The sequence below is a fragment of the Parasteatoda tepidariorum genome, chromosome 12 (assembly GCF_982258835.1).
Source record: "Parasteatoda tepidariorum strain Cologne lab strain chromosome 12, Ptep-v5.0, whole genome shotgun sequence".
Taxonomy (NCBI): domain Eukaryota; kingdom Metazoa; phylum Arthropoda; class Arachnida; order Araneae; family Theridiidae; genus Parasteatoda; species Parasteatoda tepidariorum.
This window is the reverse complement of record NC_141766.1, coordinates 22,412,303-22,422,112: the sequence shown is the minus strand read 5'-3', so window position 1 is coordinate 22,422,112 and position 9,810 is coordinate 22,412,303.

Sequence of the window (9,810 nt, the reverse complement as noted above, 5' to 3'; positions counted from 1 at the left end):
ATTCGATATGGGAATACCTTGCTTTTCTGCATTCAGAATAGATTTTGACAATTGAGACTACAAGACTTTAAGCATGTGTATTGAAATATTTATTAAGAGATTAGTACGTGTCGTAAATCATTTGCTTTGTCATCATTATAATCATTGCATAAGAAAGCTACACCAGTATTAAATAATATGCATTTTAGAAAAAAAGAACAAAATACATTCCATAAAAATCAATGAGCTAAGTATAAAAAAGTAACATTTTTAAAAAGCAACATTATTAAAGAAAAATATTTTTTAAATTTTATTGCTATACATTTTTTAAGAAACTCTTCATTTAAGCTATTATTATAAAATATGTTTGCAAAATTTTAAATTAAAAATGGCATCCTTATGTATTTATGAATGAGTCAAAGACTTTCTTTTAGGATTAAGGGTTTTGCAAATAAACATATAAGACTAAAAAAGAAATTTATCTAACTATTTCCCAATTTTTCTCATATTCTACCTAACTAAATAACTTTTTTATTTAAATTTCTTGATTTATTGTCTGAACCTGATTCAGAGAGATTGATTAAAACTTTTGAATTTTTTCTGAATAAAACATAAAAAAACTAAAAAAATTTCTTTTTTCTATGGGGTGCAACATTTTAGAAATAAAATGAGAATAAAAATCAAATATTAAGAAAAATTCATTAAACATTCTGCTTAGTTTCCAGTAATGCACTCTAAAAAGTATCGGCAATCAGAGTGCCAGTGCTTTTCACCGTCAGATTTTGCGAAAAAAAATTTGATAAACCGTAATTTTTACAGTGGTGTTTACTGTGAGATCACTGAACCACAGTAATTAAATTCTACGGTACAAAAACTACGATACGTAATTTTTATACCGATTTTCACGTGAAGATTCAGTGACACTGCATAAATAAATTTTACATTAAAATGGATTTTACAGAAGCTGCACTCCGGGTGCCAGTACTTTTTACAGTAATTTGATCTAGAATTTTTTACAGTTAATATTTAAAAACTGTAAAGAGGCAACTTAGATTTTTATTACATTTTTGTAAAAAAGAAGAAAAAAAACTTTATACCAGATGTCCAGGTGATGGCTGGTTGCTGCAGCGTATTTGCTGGTGGCACCCAATATGTAAGAAAAATTTGATATAAAATTAAAAACATGTTATGCTACTTTCACGTACATAACATTCTGGCGCCTAAAAATTCGCCCTGGGTCCTTGAAGCTTTGCATGCTTTTAGATTCTTGTTAAAAAAAATTTTTGCAACCCATTATGTATCCAGAGTCCTTTTAAAACGATGATTCTTTTTGTCCAGAAAAATACCTCAATCGTTTCCTTATTTTTTTTTATTTTTTCTGAAATAAGATTATTTAGTCTACTATAATATATTAATCATAAAGAAATCATAGAGGTTAAGGCTCCAAGCAACCAATAAATAAGCCTCAACAATTCTCGACTATGAAGAGAAATAAATTCAAAAATATGAAAATAAATTCTCCCGAAAAGCCGGAAGAATTGGGCGCTATATCAAAATATTTTACTCTCTCTTTTAGTTTGGTTATCAAGCGCTTGTTTCTGCTAAGAGCGAATTACAGCAAATATTTTATGAATTCTAGTGGGGAATATATTCTGTGCTTTCTGTCATGACAAAGACAACTTTCAGATTAGCATAAAGACTGAGGAAATTGAAACCTTCAACGAAAATAGTTAGCTTAGTTTTCCAAATGCTTGAAAAGAGTTTTGTAAACTTTTTTTAGAGAAAGAAGAAAATAACGCACAAACAATTTTTAATATAAGCAAATCAGTTTATGAACTGGTAATATCATTGTGAAACCAGCACTTTTTTCTTTCTATTGTTGTTGTCGTGGGACATTAAGGCACTGGGGGAGTGATTGTTCTTGTTTTTCAATGGCGCCATCTATTGCCAAGAATTCGACTTCTGTCACACTTATACGTAACACCCGTTTATAGGGCGGAACCATTCATACATCTATTCATTCATCCACAGATCGCAATTTTGATCGAACCAGAGAGCGATATATGTTTAATCCAATATACCCAGAGGTATGGTTTGTGATGAGAACATGGAAGACTAAGTGACCCGACAGATTTAACGTGCACCAGTCACCATTTACGGCATGGGGAGTCTTCGGCCGGCTGGATTCGAAATCCCGTTTTTTAGAACGTGAGTTCAGCTCCCAACCAACCTGGTTATCCCGGCCCTTTCTCTTTCTATTAGGTACTGAAAGCCATGAATATTATATTTTTGTTTCATTTCCTCTCTTAACCCTTTCGCGCCGACTGTCACAAATACGTGACAGCAAAAAACCGTATCAATCAGGGTAAGAAGATAAAACTGGTAATCAAAGTATTTCTTTAGCAGTTTATTTGTGGGCGGAGTTATAATTTTTCGATTTATTTAATTCACCATTACTTTGTTCGAAATAAAACTATTTAGTTATACTTTGAATAAACATTGATTATATATATGATCAAACTAACAATAATTAAAATAAAAGCAAAGTAAGTCTGTCAAATTAGTAACGACTACATTTAAGTTACCGCTTTTTATTTAATTGCAACTTGATTCTGATTTTGTACAAATGCTTTTCTGAATCACCCGTCCCCAAGGGGTTAAACATAATATCTGGCTTTCGATGATTGAGTGGTTGTGCTTCGAGCTTCTGTGATATAAGTTCGGGGCTCTTTCCTCGTAACGGGCAGTTAATTTACAATCCAGAGGCCTTTAAGAACACACTATCTGTTTTGGATATTTTCTTCTCAGCTGCAGTTTGTCCCAATAATAACGCACGGTTTTATTTTTATTATATATTTTCACCTGAGCAAAAAATTGTAAAGAATTATTTTTTTTTATTATTTAAGAAAATACCAAATAGGAGAGCGAGCCGTTAAAGGCCACTGGATTGGAAAATCGCTACTGGGCAAGGATGACTAGCCTTTCATCCCTTCAATGGGAACAAAAATGAGTTCCAAGCATGCTTGGGGTCTAAACACTTGGGGCTTTATGTTTAGCTGACCACCCAAATAGAACATCTGCTCCCGCACTTGAGAGTCAAGAATACTAAAATTAACACAGTAGGCCCTGGCCCTCTTTGGGCTGTCACACCATTGACTTTAGGTTAAATATAATATCTTTAAGTTCAAAATAAGCCTTATCTACGGCTTTGTAGAATTTTATCTTCAGTTTTACTAAATTGATTAATAATAAAAATCATTTAAACTTGTGGATAGTTTTTTTATTTCTTTACTTTTAAATCGCGAAATTAAAACTAAAAAAACATTAAACGAAAATTTTATTCCATAGCTGAACAAAAACACTAATTCATTTATTTTGAAAATACGTGTGTGTTTCATGGCTGACATGCATGTTCAAAAACGAACCTCCCTAAACTTATTCGTGTTACTAAATATATTATCAGGGTTGCCAATTTTCTGCATTTTTTGTAAAAATTTATTCCAGTGGTAGCTAAGTTAATGTTTTAATGCATTGATTTTTATTCATTTAAACTTATTTTCAACACCACTATACATAAATGATATAAAAGTTCAAACGCAACGCCACTTTGTTCCAACTCTTTCGTAGAGAGACTTTTAAAATGTTGGCGAAATTATCAAAAACTCTGAAAGCTATTGTTTTTAAACGTCTACTACTCTATAAAACAATTTACAAAAAGCGTAGTAGTTGGCAGACCTGTATTAATAATAAAAACATAAAAACATGAAGACAGTTTCTTTTTAATTCCTTTTTTAAATCATAAAATTAAAACTAATTAAAATTAAACGAAAAATTCATTCCAAAGCTGACTAAAGACTGCTAATTTATTCATGTTCAAAATAAGTGTGTGCTTCAAGAATGCTGTTAAAGGACAAGAATTTTCAAACCGAAAATATTGCTTCTACTTGAAAACAAATACGAAAAAATTATTATTTACATTTTTCATTTTCGTTAAAAGTAACCTATTTAAGTGCTTAATGAATTTGTGAGGAGATTTGCCAATACTCAACTCGGATCATTAATCAAGAGTTTACTCATAGCTAAAAACAAAAAGAATGTAGATATCGATTATCGTATCCATCATAATATTTCATTCAAGCTCATAGAGCATTTTCAAGATTGAACGCAAATTTGCTCAAATAATTTTTGCATTTCTTTGGAAAAATTACTCTTTCTTCTTATTCTAGAAGATCAAGAGAAAACAGCTAATTATCCATAAAAGGTTTTAAACAAATTTAATTGTTATACCATTATTTTGAAAACGTACATTTAAATTTTCATTAAAAATTAAATCTTAATTGTAATTTCTTTAATATTTTAAATAAATTAAAAAAATTTATGTGCTTTAAGTCGTAAAGGCACAGTGGTTAAGGTTGTCATACAGAAGGACTGGGATTCGATTCCCGAAGTCGGATTGAAGTCAACCCATCTTCAGATTGATGAGTTAGTAATTTAATTGACTTCAGCTAACAATTAAATGAATTTGGGCATTACGTCAATGGTTTATTCTTAGAGTAATTTGGTAAAATCATTTCTCAGAGCTTAGGGCATATAGATTCTACGGTAGAATTTGGGAACACTGAAGAAAATTTAAAAAAAAAATGAAAAAAAGCAACTGGGACATTCCACGTTATTAAATTTTATTTCAGTTACAGATTTTTTATTTGATATTTGGTCCTCACAAAAACCCGTGTTTTTCAACCCAGAGCACAGATAGCAGGGTAAAAGTGATTTTAATATCAGCAACAACAATTATACCAAAGCTCAACAAGTCTTTATAAATGATGAGCAAATAAACTATGCTAGCTTAAAATAATGTTTCACACGTTCACGCCGGGGTGACACACCGGTGGGTCACGCTAGATTGTCTCATCTTAGCAGTGCACTAGAGTAAAAACTGGTAACAATAAATTTCATTTTTTAATTTTTTTCCGGGAAGAATAAAAATTTATAACTACCAATTGTTTTAACGGATGCAATTTTTATATTGAATTGCTTCTTCGCCGTGATAAATTTCCTTACAGTGAATTGTTATTGTTGAGAATAGATTAACTCCTCTCGAATATTATCTAATATTGAAATAGTTCTTCTACCAGTATTTTCTTTTTTCCCGTACCAGTATTTTCACTTTTCCCGGCTTAAACGTGCTAATATAACTATTCTAGTATATACGCTTCGAGGTTCGCATTAAGCTTGCATAAAAAACATTTATATCAAGATTGACTCTGCCTTGACGAAACTTGGCCAAAAAAACCATCTAAAATCAAGGATGAATCATCATTCCCAAATCAAAATTAGAAAGCTTTCTAAAATCGATGATAAATTCACCTTCTCAAGGTTTATTTTAGACCTCCCGACCATCACTACAACAAGGTTTTTTTGCGCGAGTTTTTATATACTTCCTTTAACACTTCGAAAGTGAAGGTTAGCCTAATCATTAAGTTAGCCTAATCAATACAAACAAAATGTTACATTTGAGAGCCTGGACAAAGCTAAAATGAAAAAAAAAGGTAAAACAAGGTTTAACAGAAAAGTTACAAAATTAGATTTTATGTAAATAGTTATGTAAATGTAAATATGGTTTTGCATGCCTTTATTCACTCTTATAGGAAATAAGCTTGACATACTGATATTTTTACTAAGTTTGAAAAAGAATTAATTAGTCAACTATTCTAAGCCAACCAAATAAAAATAAAAATACCTCGTTTGCATCGAGGTTGCCTGCAATCTGAGAATACAATAAATACCGTAAACCGGGGCGAGTATACTCATCCAGGGGCGAGTCTACCCATTTTAGTTTTATTTAATTTTCACTATTTTAAATTGCAAATAATTTTTTTTTTACAGACGTAGGATTTAGTTCAGACACTAAGGAAGATGGCGCTGTAGTAGTTTGATCCGTTTTTATTTATTTGGTGTCTTTTTAACCGAGCTGTTCAAACGTCTTTTGAGAGATATGTATTGAAAATCAGCAAACTTTTTGTTGGTGCTCCGTAAGTATATTGTTATTATTACTATTTTCACTTTGGTTAAGTGATAAACTTATCTAAGACTAAGATTACATTAATTTTATATGAAAAAAAAAACAAAAAGAATGTAAGTTTTGCTGTTGTAAACGAAAAGCCAGAATTCGCGGGGCGAGTCTACCCATTCGTATTTAGTTTTAATAAAGCATAATAATATAATTTAGAACTTTGTTTATATTAAAATTAAGTCATTAATATTAAAATTAAATTAATTAACATATTAAAATTAAGTCAGGTTAAATATAAATGTAAATATAAAATATGTTTATTTTACTTATTTTTTCAATTTTTATATTACAAAATTAACTTTTTTTATTTAATGCAAGTTAAATAAATTATTATTTATAAATTATTATTACCTCCCAAAAGAATGGGAAAAGGATTTTTCATGATTCCCAATGTTTGAATTTCGATTTTGCTAATAATCTTTAATTATTATTATTTATTAATTATTTAATTGTAAATTTAGATTAATTTTAATTTACTTTTATCAACAATAATCAGAAAAAAATGTTATTTTATAATGTTAATGATTATAAAAACGAAACTGTGATCAAAATGTGATAATCGATCAAATACTCAATTTGTGTTATTTTATGAATAAAAAAATGGAATATATAATAAAGTTATGAATTTTACTTCATAAATATCCTATATAGAAACTCAAATAACAATTTAATAGTAAAATTTGATCATTTACAATGTTAACATTCATTTTAGTAAAATGGGTAGACTCGCCCCATACGAGAGATTTGTCAGCAGTTCTATAAAAATATACAGTAACAGCGTAACTGTTAATATTTTCTAAAATCGATTTCACAGCTTTAAAGAGGGATAAATAGCGATTCCGAAACACCTATTAAAAGCCTTTTTTCTTTAATATTTACAAAAGTTTGACCACTTGAAAGTTGACAAACTGAAAAAATGGGTAGACTCGCCCTGGTTTACGGTACTTGATTTAATAACTCCCTGAGTTAGAATAATTTTAAAATATCATGAACTTTAAAAATGTATTCTACTCTCAATTTTTATGTTCAGGATTTCTGTGGGTTTCATAAACGTGTAACAGTGATTTTTTACATATGTCTATACTTATTTAATATCCTTTTTGATTCAACCATTTTAACATTCAACCATTTTAACATTTCTTATACAGATGTATTTCATATAGAAAATAATGAAGAATAATTTTTATTAGTAATTATGATAATTATTAAAAAAACGACATTTACATATAATATCGATATATAATATCGATATTCTTGGAGCCGTTTCTTTGCGAAATCTATAAAATCTACAGGTACCCTGCTTTTTAAGGATTAATAAATTTATGTTAATTCTGAAATCCTTTATTTATCAGAATTCATATTAAAAAGAAGAACTTCAAAATACATGAGAATTTTTTAAAACAGATATCTGGAAAGAAAGCCTAAAAATAGTATCACACGTTTGTATATATGTATATACGTATATACAAGTAAAAACATTTGAGAAAAGCTTTCTTACATTTTAGGACAAGATCCGAATTTAAATTATTCATTTTTTACTTACTCTTCAAATAGTTATTAATGCATAAAGCAGAGTGGTCTCAAAATATCTTCTGTCTTAGCTCTGTTACTGCGTTTTGCATTGATTTCAGTAAACACAGGAGACAAACTTGAATATTTTAGAATCTGCAAACTTGTGAGCCGGAACGAAGTATAAAGAAAAGTTTGGAGACTTTGGTTAGTTCTTAGCTTTATTATTCACGTCTTGCTTCGTTGAACTGCTTACTATCTGTTAAATGAGGTAAGCTTTAAAATTTAAAGTATCTTTGTTAATCTAGTGAGACATTAATATATCTTAAGAAAAGGTTTTTAGTCATAAATTTTGTAAACCTTTTCGTTTATATAACTCTGTTTAGTAACAAAAGATGCAATTGTATAATATTTAGTAACAGTAATTGAGTAATTTTACAAAACAAGTACACGGAGAAAATATAAAAAAAATACCGCACTGTATGATAATAACATTTCTGTATGGCATGATATTCCTGATATTTCTGACATTTCCGGTACTGTATGATTATGACAATATTCATTCCTTGCTTCGGTGAACTGCTTATTATCTGTTTAATGAGTTAGACATTAAAATATAAAGTATCTATGCTAATTTAGTGAATCATAAATATATTTTAACGAAACGTATATATAAATAAAATTTGTAAATTTTATTGAAATAAGAATTTTTGACTGCATAACTTTACTTGATAACAAAGGATGCAATTGTATAACATTTAACTTGCTTTAAAAATTGCATGGATAAAGTATTAATGTAAAATTTCCATTCTGTATGATAATAATTTTTCCAGCCCAAAAAACACGATTATGGTTAATAAAACCGAAATCTACGGTAATTAAGCCATTTATTTGGTAATTTTTGAGTACTTATGGTAAAGATTTACGAAATCTATGGCCTTCAAAATTATAGTTATTATTACAACATATATGTAGTAGAATAATACAAAACGTAAAAGTAAATTTACTCAAATAAATGGTTTTTATTCAATACTCTAGTTATGATGATAAGCTATATCCTGGTAGATCTTAGCATATTATTTTTCTCAGTGTTATACGTTATACTTATGTATTTACTTTTTATGCTTATTTTATATATATATATATATATATATATATATATATATATATATATATATATATATATATATATATAAAATATTCAAGTTTGTCTCCTGCGTTTACTGAAATCAATGCAAAACGCAATAACAGAGCTAAGATATTTTGGGACCACTCTGCTTTATGCATTAATAACTATTTGAAGAGTAAGTAAAAAGTGAATAATTTAAATTCAGATCTTGTTCTAAAATGTAATAATATTTAATGTTCTAAAATTTAAAATGCAATTTTAGGCAGAAATACGTTATATTTTGAAGAGTATCACACCAGTATCACATATTACATTCATGCTTAATTTTTTTTAAAGATAGTGTTGGTCAGAAATATTATAAATTACGTTTGTAAATGCAAGGAATATATAGAAAGCATACATTTTAAATAGAAAAATAAAATTTTACGCCAAATGGGTAAAAGTTGGCAGGTATATTTTAATTTTATATTTGGTATCCATTGTTAAGAAAATGTTTTACATCTTAACATCCTCTATTAAAAAAGAAATATTGTGTGTCAGTAAAGAAACTGATAAGTAAAGATGAATGCTTTCTTTGAGACTATCTTTCGGAAAGAAAAACTCCTATCAGTTTCTCTTAAACATTCTTGACACGTTTTTGACTATTTAACGAAAAAAGAGCATAGAATAGAAAAGCATTGCGTTGCTTTAATAACTTCATGATGAAACCAAGTATTGAAAAACTGATAATGGTTTCTTTCGGATAGTTTCACCACGTAATGGCCTTGGAGCTTAAGATACTATTCTAAATTCACTTAGTGTCTCATATTGATTCAAAATATCCATTTTGTGCAAAATAACTTGGAGAGTTCAGATATTGGATTGAAAAAAAAAATACTTAATCAAAGAAGGTAACTAGATAAGAAGACGGTTTTCACATTAGATAAGGGCATTGTAAATGCCGTTCGCAGAAAATGATAGCAAGACGCGAGACTTTTAAAAATCGTGTGTTAAAGGCATATTTTTTTTTTATTTCAAGAACAAAACGATTCCTCGTGCACCACTGAAAAAGTACAACACGTGGCTTACAGGCGTAAGTATGGTAGCAAACAATGTAGAATTTTTAAGCTGAAATACATAC